This window comes from Geotrypetes seraphini, chromosome 18 (assembly GCF_902459505.1).
Source record: "Geotrypetes seraphini chromosome 18, aGeoSer1.1, whole genome shotgun sequence".
In the NCBI taxonomy this organism is placed as follows: domain Eukaryota; kingdom Metazoa; phylum Chordata; class Amphibia; order Gymnophiona; family Dermophiidae; genus Geotrypetes; species Geotrypetes seraphini.
The window spans coordinates 22,672,710-22,687,502 of record NC_047101.1 but is presented as its reverse complement, the minus strand read 5'-3'; the positions used below and the strand labels follow the sequence as shown (position 1 = coordinate 22,687,502).

General features: G+C 44.2%; 1 protein-coding gene across 1 annotated transcript in view; it reads right to left on the bottom strand.

The window, feature by feature from the left end:
* Window positions 1–14,793, bottom strand: part of NDST1 (N-deacetylase and N-sulfotransferase 1) — a 329,606-nt gene that overhangs the window by 292,102 nt on the left and 22,711 nt on the right. The window contains exon 2 of the mRNA XM_033927725.1: window positions 6,616–6,818. The gene's annotated coding sequence lies outside the window, so the exon portion shown is untranslated. The remainder of the gene's footprint in view (window positions 1–6,615; window positions 6,819–14,793) is intronic.

Here is a 14,793-nt window from a genome sequence, read left to right as displayed (position 1 = left end):
GTCTAGCCTTACCTGCGTACGTTCTCGTTCAGCAGGAACTTGTCTAACTTTGTCTTGAATCCCTGGAGGGTGTTTTCCCCTATAACAGCCTCCGGAAGAGCGTTCCAGTTTTCTACCACCCTCTGGGTGAAGAAGAACTTCCTTACGTTTGTACGGAATCTATCCCCTTTCAACCTTAGAGAGTGCCCTCTCGTTTTCCCTACCTTGGAGATAGTGAACAACCCGTCTTAAGAACATAAGAATTGCCACTGCTGGGTCAGTCCGCTCACACGGCGGCCCCCAGGTCAAAGACCTGTGCCCCAACCGAGACCAGCCCTACCTGCGCTCGTTCTGGAGGGTGTTTTCGCTTATAGCATTCCAGTTTTCTACCACTCTCTGGGTGAAGAAGAACTGCCTTACGTTTGTAGGGAATCTATCCCCTTTTAACTTTAGAGAGTGCTCTCTCGTTCTCCCTACCTTGGAAAGGGTGAACAACCTGTCTTTATCTACTAAGTCTATTCCCTTCATTATCTTGAATGTTTCGATCATGTCCCCTCTCAGTCTCCTCCTGTTTGGTTCTTCATGCCAAGGCTGGCTATATAGGCAATTCATGAGCTGCTCTAATGGAGAAGCAAAGAGGAATGCAGGAAGACATGTAACTCCACAGTACAACGACGTCTGACTTAGGCCGCAGTCTCTACAGCAGGCCTGTAATATTTGAACTGCGGAAACTTCTGGCATTTCATTCCACCTAGCTCTAGCTGCCTTCGGTCACTGACACATAGACCCAGGCTAAACTCTGTGCTATTTCTGTTCCTCCCCAAAGAGCTGCTTCCCTGGAACCATCACCATCCAGCTGATCTGTCTTTTCCAAGTTATTTTTTTTTTTTTTTTTTAATGCGGTTTGCTGTTTTTGAAAGTTCTCTGATTCCTCAGTCCTTGGAGTCAAAATCTGATGATTAATTTAATTTCAAGACCACTTTCTGGTCCTGCCCCCAGAGGGGAAAATGCTTCCAGTAATTGCACAGGAAATAGAGAGGGTAGGGCACAAGGCTGTGGAGAGGAAGACAGAGGAGGGACAGATAGTTCTGCATGTCCAAGCACACTTGTAGGAATTTAGAAAATGTGATGATCAAACCAGAAACACTAAAATGTTTGGTGCAGAAAAACACTGTGGCCCGCACACTTCTGTCGTCATGGGTGACGCTGTAAATGGAACCAGATGGATGATTCTATGAATTGCCAATCAACTCAACCTCAGCGTAAATGAATTGAGCTCATTAGCACACACCTTCTTTCTGAGAGGTTGTCTCAGAAAGGATACGGAGGATGAGCTACACACATTTGTCTCTTAGCATAAATCATTTTCACAGCGTGAAAACCTGAGGTGGTCCGAGTGCTCACTCGTAGTTTCTGCGCTGCCACCTGGCCGGGCCCAGGTTTGATTCTGGGCTCGGGTCATGGTCACTCTGTGATAGCGACTCCTAGGGGCTAATTCTATGAGGCTCACGTAAAACTAGGCGCTTAAATGCTGGATCCTAACGGCCTGATTCTGGAAACAGCACAAAATGGGAGCCGACAGTGTGTCAATCACCAGTAGCTGCCGCGACCAGAATCACGACTACGGACAGTGGTGTAATAAGGGTAAGCAGCCCCCCCCCCACGCCGTACACGCGCCCCCTTCCCTTTCCCCTTCCCTTTTTAAGTTCTCCAGCATGAGCAGCGCGCCTACGTCGGTGTCGGCTCGCCCTTTGAAGTCACTTCCTAGGCTCAGGTCCCGAAAGTGACGTCAAAGAGAGCGCTGACGCCAATGCAGGCAGTAACCTCGCGCTGTGGAAGTAAAAAAGGTATGGGGGAAGGCAAGGGGTGCGCGTGGCAAGGAGAGTAGCGGGGGGGGGAGGGGCGTTGCGCCCTTAGGAAGATCACACCCAGGGCGGTCCAGCCCCTCATACCCCTCTTACTATTCCACTGTCTACAGATGCCTAAGGCCACTTCCATCTTAAACTACGTCTACACTGGCCTTAGGCGTGCCTAGACGTCTCCATACGCAGGCAAACAAGGCCTACATCGTAGGCGTCAGTTGCTCCATTGATTAAAAAACATGTGTCCCAATTGGTCCATTAGACGGTGGTAGGACGCCTACTACCACCTACAATTGGGACACTATTTTTAGGCACAGGCCCTAAGCGTGAAGTCTATAATGTATAGTTGCTGTTAACCCTTTCAGGACCATAAGGATCGTAGGCCAATTTTTGTGGTTTTGACGACATTTTTATGGTAAAAAGGGCTTGCAGATGCCAAAAAATTGATTTTTTTTGGTGAAATATCATTATTTTTATTTAAAAAAATCACACTTCTGGCTTATGGACAGTGTGGCGAGTGAATCTTCTCGTCAATCTGGCAACGACGCTAATGAATGAATGTCGGAACCAGTTTGTTTACATAAAGGCAGTATCCTATGGAATCCGTACATATCAAATTTAGAACGGTAGACTATCCCAATCAAAATTGATAGGATTTTAAAGTTATGGGACAAATATGTCCCTTGGTCCTGAAAGGGTTAAAGAATACTAGCTTAAGTTTGCGTTTCAGTGCCAAACTTTAATCGCGAGCAAGTGCGCCATGCCAAAGGCTAGTGTAAATTCTCGCACCTATCCTGCCAGTTTTACGCGTAAGTGCTGGACTTGCCCTTGCCCCTCCAATGCCCCTCCCACCTCCACACCCCCTTGCAGTTATTCGCTAAAGAATTTGAATGCTAAGGGTGGCAGATATATCGAAGAAGCGCAGTTAAGCCTGTGACTGCAAATTGGTTTCTATCAGCTGCAATTAATACCAATCAATTGACGGGTTTAGGGCAGGGGTTGGGCAACCTTTTTCCAGCAAAGGGCCAGTTCAGCCAACATGTTTGATCCGAGATTTGCAAAGAGCCGCAAGATGCAGCTTCTCTGCCCTCCAACCCCTTGCGGGTTGGGGTTGCTGCTCTTGCTGGGAACGTTAAAGACACACAGGGGGAAGGAAGGGGCACGTGCGCGAAGCAGGAGGGGGCAGGGAAAGAGCGGATGGGGTGGGGGGCGGAGAAAAATAAAAACATAGAAAAATGAAGGCAGATAAAAACCTTATGGCCTATCTAGTCTGCTTAACCATGCTCTTACTACTACTACTACTACTATTAATTATTTCTTTAGCGCTACCGGACGCACGCAGCGCTGTACAGAGTCACAAATAGTAAGAGAACAGTTCCTGCTCGAAAGAGCTTACAATCTAAACAGCCAAGACAGTCAAACAGGTTGTCATGGATACAGTTAAGGGGAACGGTTAATCGGCTGGCTGGGTTGGAGGGCAGCCATTGTGACAGCAGTGAGGAGGTTGGCTCTTATTGGTGGAATGAGGCATTATGACATTACAATCTGAGCTCTGCTTCCCAAAGACTACTATGAATTATTTCTATAGCGCTACCAGACACATGCAGCGCTGTAGAGTCACGAAGAAGACAGTCCCTGCTCCAAAGAGCTTACAATCTAAACAGCCAAGACAGTCAAACAGGTTGTCATGGATACAGTTAAGGGGAACGGTTAATCGGCTGGCTGGGTTGGAGGGCAGAGGGGAGTCCAGGACAATCAAGCCATTGTGACATCACTGAGGAGGTTGGCTCTTATTGGTGGAATGAGGCATTATGACATCAGTCTCAGCTCTGCTTCCCAAAGACTAAAACTCTTCACCCTACTACTATGAATTATTTCTATAGCGCTACCAGACACATGCAGCGCTGTAGAGTCACGAAGAAGACAGTCCCTGCTCCAAAGAGCTTATAATCTAAACAGACAAGACAGACAAACAGGATGTCATGGATACTACCTATCTACTATCCTTTTCTGTCCCTAGAGATCCAATGTACTTAACCCAAGCTACATATTTCGTCTCCATCGCCTCCACCTGGAGGCTGTTCCATGCATTCACCACCCTTTCCATGAAAAAGTATTTTTGGAGGATCCTTCTTAGTCTGTCCCCTTTCACAGTTATCCTATACCTAACGTGACCATTTATTTTTTTCCTCAAAACGGGACATTACTAATTTTCAGTCCTGCCCCCAATCCTGCCCTAGCCCCACTCCAGCCCTTCCCCCAATTTCTTCCATTTATTTTTCATCTACACACAATATCTTATTAATTTATAATGGTATCCATAAAATTTTAAGAAAAGTATGCAGAGAAAATGTTAATTATCATTTATATTTGAGGTTTTTTTCAAAGAAGTCAAGACAGATGACTTTAAAATATGCAATGTCACCTCAGTAACAACTATAGAAAAATAGACAAATATAGTGCAAAATATAGACAGCAGATATAAATTCTCAAAACTGACACATTTTGATCACTAAATTGAAAATAAAATCATTTTTACTACCTTTGTTGTCTGGTGAATCTCTGGTTGCACTTTTTTCTAACTATGCATTCTTTCTTTCTTTCTCTCTCCCTGCTCCCCTTTCTTTCTTTCTCTCTCCCTGCCCCCTCCAGCCGCCGCCGCTGATTTCTCCAAGCCACCACTGCAGCAACAGGCCAGGTGCGTGCAATGACTGCACAAGCCGACACCCTCCCCAGCGTCAATTCTGATATCGGAGAAGAAGTTCTGGGCCAGCCAGGCAGCGATTGGCTGGCCCGGAACTTCCTCTCTGACGTCAGAATTGATGTCGGGGGAGGGTGTCGGCCTGTGCAGTTGCTACATGCTCCTGATCTGTTCCTGCGTCGGTGTTATTCCTGGGCGATCGACTCCCGTTGCCTTCATTTTGGGCACCCCTGTGCTAGGGAGAACACTGCATTGGTTTACTGAAAAACTGGACATTTCGGTGTCTCGAAGCTGCGTTTCGGGACAACGGGACAAGCTAATTAAAAACGTGTTGGTCCTGTTCAAAACGGGACGTATGGTCACGTTACCTATACCCCTTCATTCCAGAGTTTCCTTTCAATTGAAAGAGACTCGCCTCATGCGCATTTATGTCACGTAGGTATTTAAAGATCTTTATCATATCTCCCCTCTCCCGCCTTTCCTCCAAAATATACATATTGAGTTCTTTAAGTCTGCCTCCATAATCTTTATGAAGACCACCATTTTAGTAGCCTTCCTCTGGCTCAAATCCATCCTTTTCATATATCTTTTTGAACGTGAGGTCTCCAAAATTGTATGTACGAAATATTCTAAATGAGGTTGTCTTACCAAAGCCTTATATAGGGGCATAATTACCACTTGTGTCCTACTCTCCCTATGTAAAGTAAGCAGAAAAGTGTAGTTACTTACCTGTAACGTAGGCTCTCTGTGGACAGCAGGATAGTCAGCTACGTGGGCACAGTGCAAGCAACACTGTTCCTCGTGCACTGGGCCCAAGCAGCAAATGCACAGATTGTGAGGATCCAGTGTACTCATCCTTTTCCTGCAGCCCGGACATTTCTTAGATGTTTCTGGCATCTTCAAGATGGTACGTAGAAAAAGTCTTGATTGTAGACAAAATGGTGATGGAGAGCTGTGGAAAAATCCGACCGATGGGAACGGGCAGAAACTAAAGACTGGGGATTAGGGGGAAGCAGGGGGAAATGGGTAGGGCTCGGGCATGCCCAGTGGGGCCCGGGCACTGCACGTGCTCAGAGAGAGAGAGAAAAAAGAAAATCTCTCTGAGCTATTGGAGAGCTTATTGGGAGCTGTTGGGACAACACTCATATGTGGCTGACTCATCCTGCTTGTCCTAGGAGAAGAAGCTATAAACAGAGGGAAAGGTCCCAGGTAGTTACAAGTGGAGGCTCATAACAACCAGATCTGAGCCCTAGTTCCAGGGCTGAACTGAAAGTACAAAGAAACAGGAGGAAATTGCTGGGTTAAACTAAAGAAAAAGAATCTGAAAATCAAAACCATTACTGCACATGGGCAACTCTCCCTCTCTGCCTCAAATTCCATGTATGCTTTAAATCTTATTTTTGATGAGTTCATCTGTGAACAGACCAGTATTGGAAAGTTACACTAATATATTGCTGTATTCATTCCAGGAGTGGAAGAAGGAGCCAAACCGCACTGATTTCTGAATGCTCTGGACCCTCAAGAGACCCTCCACCAACAGGCCTGAGGCAGAAAATACTTTTTTATTCCTCTTTATGTGAAAAATTACCAGCCCATATTTATTCTATGTCACCTTCAGATTTTGGGTCAGTCCTGCTTTGCTGATTTTAATACGCGCCGACACATTCACTACAGAGATGCCAAGGTCCCCAGTTCCAGTCTGGAGACATTTTGGCCAGTCCTGGTTTTGAACTTACATCCCAAAGCAGTGTGGGGGTTGTAGTGCCTGATCCTGCCCATTGAAATCGGTGCTGCCAGTCCCATAATGCACCAAGATTGGCTGCCCAGAAATCCAGGATGGTCCAAAAATGGAACTGGATGACTTGGCATGTCTGGACTGCAAGAGGCCAAAAATGCATTGGAAGGTGAATTAGGAAAATTAGAATTGTTCTTATCATGTCCAGCTGTCGGGGGAAGACATTTGCAATAAGGGAGCAGAATGTTCCATGTGCTTCAGTTCCATAAGAAGTGATCAAAATACATTGGTCTCATTTATTAGGTACTATGTTTCAAAGTAAGATATAAAGTACGTACTTGGTTTTCTCCTGGGTTCAAGCATGAAACAGAGCCCAGAGCTGAATTGCTCCTGTACTGCTGAAACTTGGCAAGATGCAGTTCAATAGTTCCAGCTGGTCCAGTGAATTTATTTGCTGGGGAGCAGGAAGGAGAGGAGAAGAATGGAAACGCTGCCTTAGCTTGACAGCCTCTAGCGAGAATATTTCCAGGAACAAGTCTCACTGCAAGAGAAAAGGATGGAATGTATGGTAGGAGGATGAGGAATGAGATGATGCTTTTGTTAGCAGGACTACAGGGATAAACCTTTCAGGGGAAGGGAGATTAAAACTCAGATGGAATGAACGTGGCATCTAATATTAGTGATCTTTCTTGAGATAAGGAGACCAGAATTAAATGCAATATTCCAGATGAGGTCGCACCATGGAGCGATACAGAGGTATTATAACATTTTTAGTTTTGATAACCATCCCTTTTTAAATAATTCCTAGCATCCTGTTTGCTTTTTTTAGTCGCCACCGCACATTGGGCAGAAGATTTCATCGTATTGTCTACAGTGACACCCAGATCCCTTTCTTGGGCGCTAACCCCCAAGGTGGACCCTAGCATCTGGTGACTGTGATTTGGGTTATTCTTCCCAATGAGTATCACTTTGCATTTGTCCACATTAAATTTCATCTGCCACTTAGACACCTAGCTCCTCTTCTCCTAAACCAGGCTAGCGGTTGTAGCGCGGGGAGCGTTGGGAGCAGCGCGGGCCATTCAGCTTGGGATGGGGCAAGAGATCTCTTTATGAGCGCCTTCACTATTATTACATATAGCAATGGTATCAATTTCATGAGGGAAAGTTATCAATGTGGACTACTGTTAAGACGTGTAATTTCACTGTTAACCCTATTTATTAATGACCAGGTGTCATTGCATTAATTGGGTCCAGGGCTAAAACAGCATGAATTAGTGGTAGAATAACATGTTAACCATAGCCCAGATTGATAACATTCCCCCTTGGGGTTGGTAAGCTCTTTAGAACATGGACTTAATAAACACTACATTTGAAATACTCAATGTACACATTCTCTCTACAACTTACCGGCACAAACACTCCATACTGCTCACACACGCACTACTGACAAGAAGAACTTCCCAGCAGGCCACGCTTTAAATACACTCCCCTTTTACTACCTACTACATCATCACTTCTGACATCATGATTGATTATAATTGAAACCATTCAATATCATTGTTTAATCCTGTGGGGGCCTGTGGTTTCAATTATAATCAATCATGATGTCAGAAGTGATGATGTAGTAGGTAGTAAAAGGGGAGTGTATTTAAAGCGTGGCCTGCTGGGAAGTTCTTCTTGTCAGTAGTGCGTGTGTGAGCAGTATGGAGTGTTTGTGCCGGTAAGTTGTAGAGAGAGTGTGTACATTGAGTATTTCAAATGTAGTGTTTATTAAGTTAGCAAGCTGTGTGGTGTAGTGTTGATTTGAGTTATCTTGTAATTGTAGTACCCCTCCTGAAGAAGCCAGCGGGTGAAACCTAGGTTGGGGGGGTCGGTATTGTGAATAAACGGAGGAGCCCGGAGCAGTTATGTGTACCATCTACACCATTCAAAGTTAAGTTGTTGTGAAATTTATGATTTTATTTTTATTTAAGTTTTATTTTCTGTTATTTAGTCTTTGTTTGGTGGAGGAGACTGTGAACAACTATGATGGTCTCCTTAACAGCTGCCCCGTGAACTTGTTTCACCGGATCTCAGCTGTGGGTCTGAGTGTTCACTTAACCACATCAGCCTTGTGTTGAAATTAGTGCTTGAAGTAAAACAAAGGTGATTAGTACAACAGTGATTTATAAGCATCACCTTGGATAAATATATTCCCTTGCTGTTTTTTGATTATAGAAACATGGTAACAGGATGGCAGATAAAGGCCAAATGGCCCATCTAGTCTGCCCATCTGCAGTAACCATTATCTCATCCTCTCCCTATTGGCTAAGGTACTAAACATTTGCATCTTTTCTTCCTATAGGCTAAGGCTCTGTGCACCTGCATTGTGAGGTCATAGAGCTGCCCATCCACAGTAACCATTATCTCTTTCTCTCTCCGAGAGATCCCACTTGCCTATCCCAGGCCCTTTTGAATTCAGACACAGTCTCTGTCTCCACCACCTCTTTTGGCAACGCCGCATGCTAACTGGCTAATGCTGAGCTAATGTGGGAGAACTTAGCACTTCCTAAATAAGAACATAAGAGCTGTCATACTGGAACAGACCACAGCAGTGGCATAATGAGGGTAGGGGGTGCATGGGACTGTGGCACCCCCTGCCCCCTCCTCTGCACACACCCTCCCCGCTCCTTCCTTGCCCCTCATGTCACACTTGTGCCATTCCTTCCCCCATACCTCTTTAAATCTTCACCAACGTGGGCAGCTTCTCCGGCCTGCTGCCGCACCGGTGTTGGCTTTCCCTTTGTTGCGCTGCAAGTGATTTCAGAGGGTAGCCAGGCTGGCGCGAGCAGCAGGCTGGAGAACCTGGCAAAGATTTAAATAGGTATGGGGAGGGGGGAAGGAAGGACGGAGAGGTGCTGGCACCCCACCAAGATAGCACCTGGGGCAGTCCGCCTCCTTGCCCCTCCTCACTACGCCACTGGACCACAAGTCCGTCAAGTCCAGTATCCTGTTTCCAACAGTGGCCAACTTAGGTCTCAAGTACCTGTCAAGATCCCAAAGAGTAAAACATATTTTCTGCTGCTTATTCTAGAAACAATCCACCGATGAAAACAAAAACAAAAAACTGTGGATACAGATGTTCTGGAGATAATTTATTAAACACTGACATATAAAACCATGAAAATTCAATTAAAAAAGTACAATGATAAAAAATACAGTGATAAAAATCCAACCGGATCCTACACATTTTGTGTTTCGGCGAACACGCCTTCCTCAGGGGTCCAATGATTTGCAAACTCACATATAATGAATTGGACTGAAAACAGTCTATTGTCTTTAAACATGTGAGCAAAGAACACCGCAGACAAGCTGAAGGAGCAAAAAAAAAAATGCCCATCTGCAGTAACCATTATCTCTCTCCTTATTGGTTAAGGCTCTTAACATTTGCATCTCCGATTCCTATAGGCTAAGGCTCTTTACACCTGCATTGTGAGGTCATAGGGCTTTATGGTTATAGAAACATTATAACATGATGGCAATAAAGGCCAAATGGCTCATCTAGTCTGTCCAACAAAGAAAAATGGGGAGACCCGATGAGCCACCGATGAAAACAAAAACTGTGGATACAGATGTTCTGGAGATAATTTATTAAACACTGACATATAAAACCATGGAAATTCAATTAACAAAATACAATGATAAAAAATACTGTGATAAAAATCCAAACAATGGGTTTCCCCATATCAATAATGTCTTATTGTTTCCAGTTTTGCCAGGAAAAATTGTTTACGAAAAAACTGGAAACTCGCTAGACTGAGTGTATAGCCTTCGATGGAGACGCCATTGTTTAACTTGCATTTTTACCAAACTTTCAAACCACCCTCATATGTTTTTGATAAAATTATATTTATGGAGTTTATGTGATTTATCAACGCATATTTCCTTTGATTGTTCTTTCCCAGATATTGCTCTGGCCTTTATTTTTGATCCACTTTGGGTCCTTGAAAGGAACTGTGGAAATATAAGCAAACAGATGAGATTCAATTAGATACAAATTTTTTGAGGGTGGTTTTCTATGGGAAGCATTTCAAGCAAAGAAAACTACATCAATTTATAGAAAGAAAGAGTGAAATATATTTGGATTTTTAGAGGTGCACAAATTCGTGGGTGATTAGGGTTTTGTGGGTGGAATCTGTGATCCCTTTCTCCTCTTTCTCACAACTAGGGCTCCTTTTACGAAGGAGCGTTAGGGCCTTAACACGCGGAATAGTGCACGCTAAAATGCCGCACGCGCCAGCCGCTACCGCCTCCTCTTGAGCAGGCGGTAGTTTTTCGACTAGCGCGCACTGATCCGGTGCATGCGTTAAAAACACTAGCGCACCTTCGTACAAGGAGCCCCTAATATCTCTTTTAGACCATGGCAAATATTTCTTTCGACCAGCTTTCTCCAAAATATCTGCGCGTAGAGCTCTTTCTGTTCACATCTTTTTCACTAATTTTACTCGCGGATTCAACTCCAGAATCACTCATATAGGTAAATGAACAAACAAGTGCTTTAGTATGTATAACAACACTGACTAGTATCTTACTTGAGTAGCAGTCAAACAAGTAGCAAATCCTGAGTTTAGATCCTCTTAAATCATTTAAAATATTTTAAAACTAGTCTTTTTATTGAGCTACTGCAGTGCTGTCTTGGCCTTTACTCCCTGTCTTCAATGGCTGTCAACAAGCTAAGTTGTCAGATACCCCTAATGAGAAAGAATTGCAGTCTTAACTAGTCCCACTGTATGTAAATCTCTCTCATGAATATTCATGAGGAATGTCCTGAAAAGCTGACCTGTTTGGACTGAGTACTATCCTATATAATCTAGTCAGTGTTTCTCAATCCTCTCCTGAATGCATACCTAACCAGTCGGGTTTTCAGGATCACCACAATTAATATATATATATATATACTAGTCTTTAAGCCCGTTACATTAACGGGTGCTAGAATATATGTCTGTCTGTCTTTCTTTCTGTCTTCTCTCTCTCTCCCACTGTCTCTCTCTCTCTCTCTCTCTCTCTCCTTGGCCCCCTTTCTCTGTCTGTCTTTCTGTCCCTCTCCCTGCCCCTGTGTTTTTCTTTCTTTCTTTCTATCTCCCTCCCTCCTGCTGTCTATCTGTCATTCTTTCCCTCCATTTCCCTGTGCAGCAGCATTTCCACCCCACTTTTCTGTGGAGCAGCAACAGCATTTCCCTCCCCCCCTCACTTCCCTGTGCAGCAGCAGCGGTATTTGCCTTCCCCTCCAGGTCCCTGTGCAGTAGTAGAAGCATTTCCCCTCCCACCCCGTTCCCTTCTCTTACCGCGATCTAGCCTGCTCCGTTCGGCCCCTCCCCCACGTTCTGGCCTGCTGCGATCTGGCTGCTCCGTTCGGCTCCTCCCCCTTCCCTTCCCAAGGTCTAGCCTGCTCCATGGCCCCCCTTCCCTTATAGTGTTCCCCGCAGGCAGGCAGGCCCAGCTTCTTCCATGCGGCTCGCGGCTGGAGTCCTCTTCTTTGTTGGCCCCCCCTTCCCGCGGTCTTGTCTGCTCGTGCCAAATTTTTTTTTTAAGTTTCGCGGTTCGCGGCTGGAGTCCTCTTCTTTATCGGCCCCCATTCCCTTACCACGTTTTGAAGGTTTTAAAAAAAGTTTACAGGTACCGTGGCGGCTCCTCTCACGATCTCCGCCAGCAGGGAGCCCTTCTCCGACGCTGGTGCGGCTCGTGAGAGGAGGCGCCGCCGCGGCTTTTAAACCCCGCAATTGGCACAGCATAGGTGCAGAAGACAGTCCTGGAGACTCGCGCATGCGTACTCTGCCGGCCACAGACCTACAGATCAGGGATCAGGGAACACACCAGTAAGAGTGCACATGCGCGCTTAGCATTTTATTATAGTAGATATGAGATAAGTTTGCATATATTGGAGGACCATTGTTTCTCTCCCATGCACATTCATTGTGAAAATCTTGAAAATCCAACTGGCTACGTATGCCTTCAGGAGAGGGTTGAGAAGCTCCGCTCTAGGTTATGAAGGAAATAACATAAAATTTTATTTCTATCCTGTAATACCATGCAGGTCAATACGGATAACAAACAAAAAAGAAACTGTTCATAGACGGTGAATTCCAAGTATAATTCACACAGGGATCCATTTAGCGCACACTGTTTGCTAAGGCGCCCATAGAATATAATGGACGCCTTAGCATTTGGAATGTCTTTAGCATACGCTAAATCGATTAGTGTGCCTTAGTAAAAAGACGCCACAAGTAATAAATTGACAATTATAAATGAATACATCTACAAATTTCTTAAACAAGTAGATTTAAACAGTTTTCTAAACTGGAGATAAGATGTAGAATTTAATTTATAACATTTTATTGAAGAAAATAATTAAATATAATATAATACAAATAGATTTCATTTCAAATAGTCACAATTATGATATTTTCATACATATTTCTATCATTCCTCCAAAATATATTTCCATAAGATCCATATCAACCCCCTACAACCTCCACCTCCCTTCCCCCTTCCCCCTCCCCTTCCCCCTTCCTATTCATATTGTATTGAAGTAATTAATGAAATTATAATAAAATATGAAATTTCTCATTCCTTCAATATACATTTCTATATGACCTATTTCATCCTACCCCTGCACCCCCCTATTCTCCCCCCCCGAATGGAAGATGACACATATTACCAGGTTATATATGCAAAGTTATATATGTTTCCAAAGCTTCAATGTAAAATATTAATAAACATACTTCATGCTCTAGAGCAGTGGTTTCCAACCCTGTCCTGGAGGACCACCAGGCCAATCAGGTTTTCAGGATAGCCCTAATGAATATGCATGGAGCAGATTTGCATGCCTGTCAGTTCCATTAAAACCATTTTGAAACACAATAAACAGACCCAAACTTTTTGCCCTGTGCTACATGAATCATACTTTACTTGTAATTCCAGGGACTGATTCAGCTTCTGTGTGTGTAAAAACCCAGAATCCAGAATCCACATTCCCATTCCATCTGTAATAACAGAGATTCTAGACTCCTGCACAGTGAACACTGACCAGCATTGTTAAGTCAAGATATCCCTAGCTGCCAATGCTGAGAAAACTGGAATGAGTCTAAACCAATTTATCTGACCAAGAGGTCCTCAGACAGAAAGGCAAGGCCTTGGGAAATTTCAACAGGGGAAGGGATGGAGACACAACTTCACTCATGGTGAAGTTAAGATAGAAATGTGCCCAGGCTTTTTACACATTCATCTCTTTGGGGGGAAAAAAAAGAAAAAAGAGAAGGAACAACTTACATCCTGTTCCATGTTTTCACTTCTACTTTTTCTTTCCCTTAAGGTTGGTAAAATCTTGGACACCTTTTTGCAGAGCTTTCCTTTAGAAAGGGTTATTCAGAAGCAAAATGTTATTCATCCCTCCCTGTACTCCCCGAGGTGAGATGATTCAAAGTTTTCCTAAGCTGCATTTTCTTTCGGTTGTGAATGGTAACCTTTTTTCTCTGCTGGCATTCAGTTGCCGATGTCTGTCTCTTCAGCTCCATGTAGCTCTTTCCACGGCTCATTCTCAAGAAACCATTTTCGAACCAATCTCAAATGCAATCCATGATTTGGGAGGGGGGGAGGGAAACGAAACAGTTCATTGTGCATTTCAAAGCTAGGTTTATAACTGACTTCCAAACTCATTCCATATGATAGTTAGGCAACTAGTTTACTTAGGCACGCCAACTTATGCCAGCCATGACCACAATTTTCTTGGCGGAAGAACCTAAATTTTGGTATACCAGCTCTGCTTTATGCTAGTATTCTATAATCGCTTAGCACACCCTGAACTCTTTATAGAATTGGCACTAAACATACTCCATTGTAGTGCCCACATTTTTGCTGCCAAGTTATAGAGTTATCCCCAATGTGCATTAAATATTGAATTCAATGCTCAGTGTATGCCAGGGGTGTCAAAGTCCCTCCTCGGGGGTCGCAATCCAGTCGGGTTTTCAGGCTTTCCACCATGAATATGCATGAGATCTATTTGCATGCACTGCTTTCATTGTATACTAATAGACCTCATGCATATTCATTGGGGAAATCTTGAAAACCCGACTGGATTGCGGCCCTCGAGGAGGGACTTTGACAGCCCTGGTGTATGCTATAAACATGACCTATTCAGTCTGCCCATCTACATCAGGGATCTCAAAGTCTCTCCTTGAGGGCCGCAATCCAGTCGAGTTTTCAGGATTTCCCCAAAGAATATGCATGAGATGTATTTTCATGCATTGCTTTCATTGTATACCAGGGGTAGGGAACTCTGGTCCTCGAGAGCCGTATTCCAGTCGGGTTTTCAGGATTTCCCCAATGAATATGCATGAGATCTATATGCATGCACTGCTCTCAATGCACATTCATTGGGGAAACCCTGAAAACCCGAATGGATTGCGGCCCTCAAGGAGGGGCTTTGAGATCCCTGATCTACATCAATTGCTCAACTCTTTCCTCTTCTTTGGAGAACC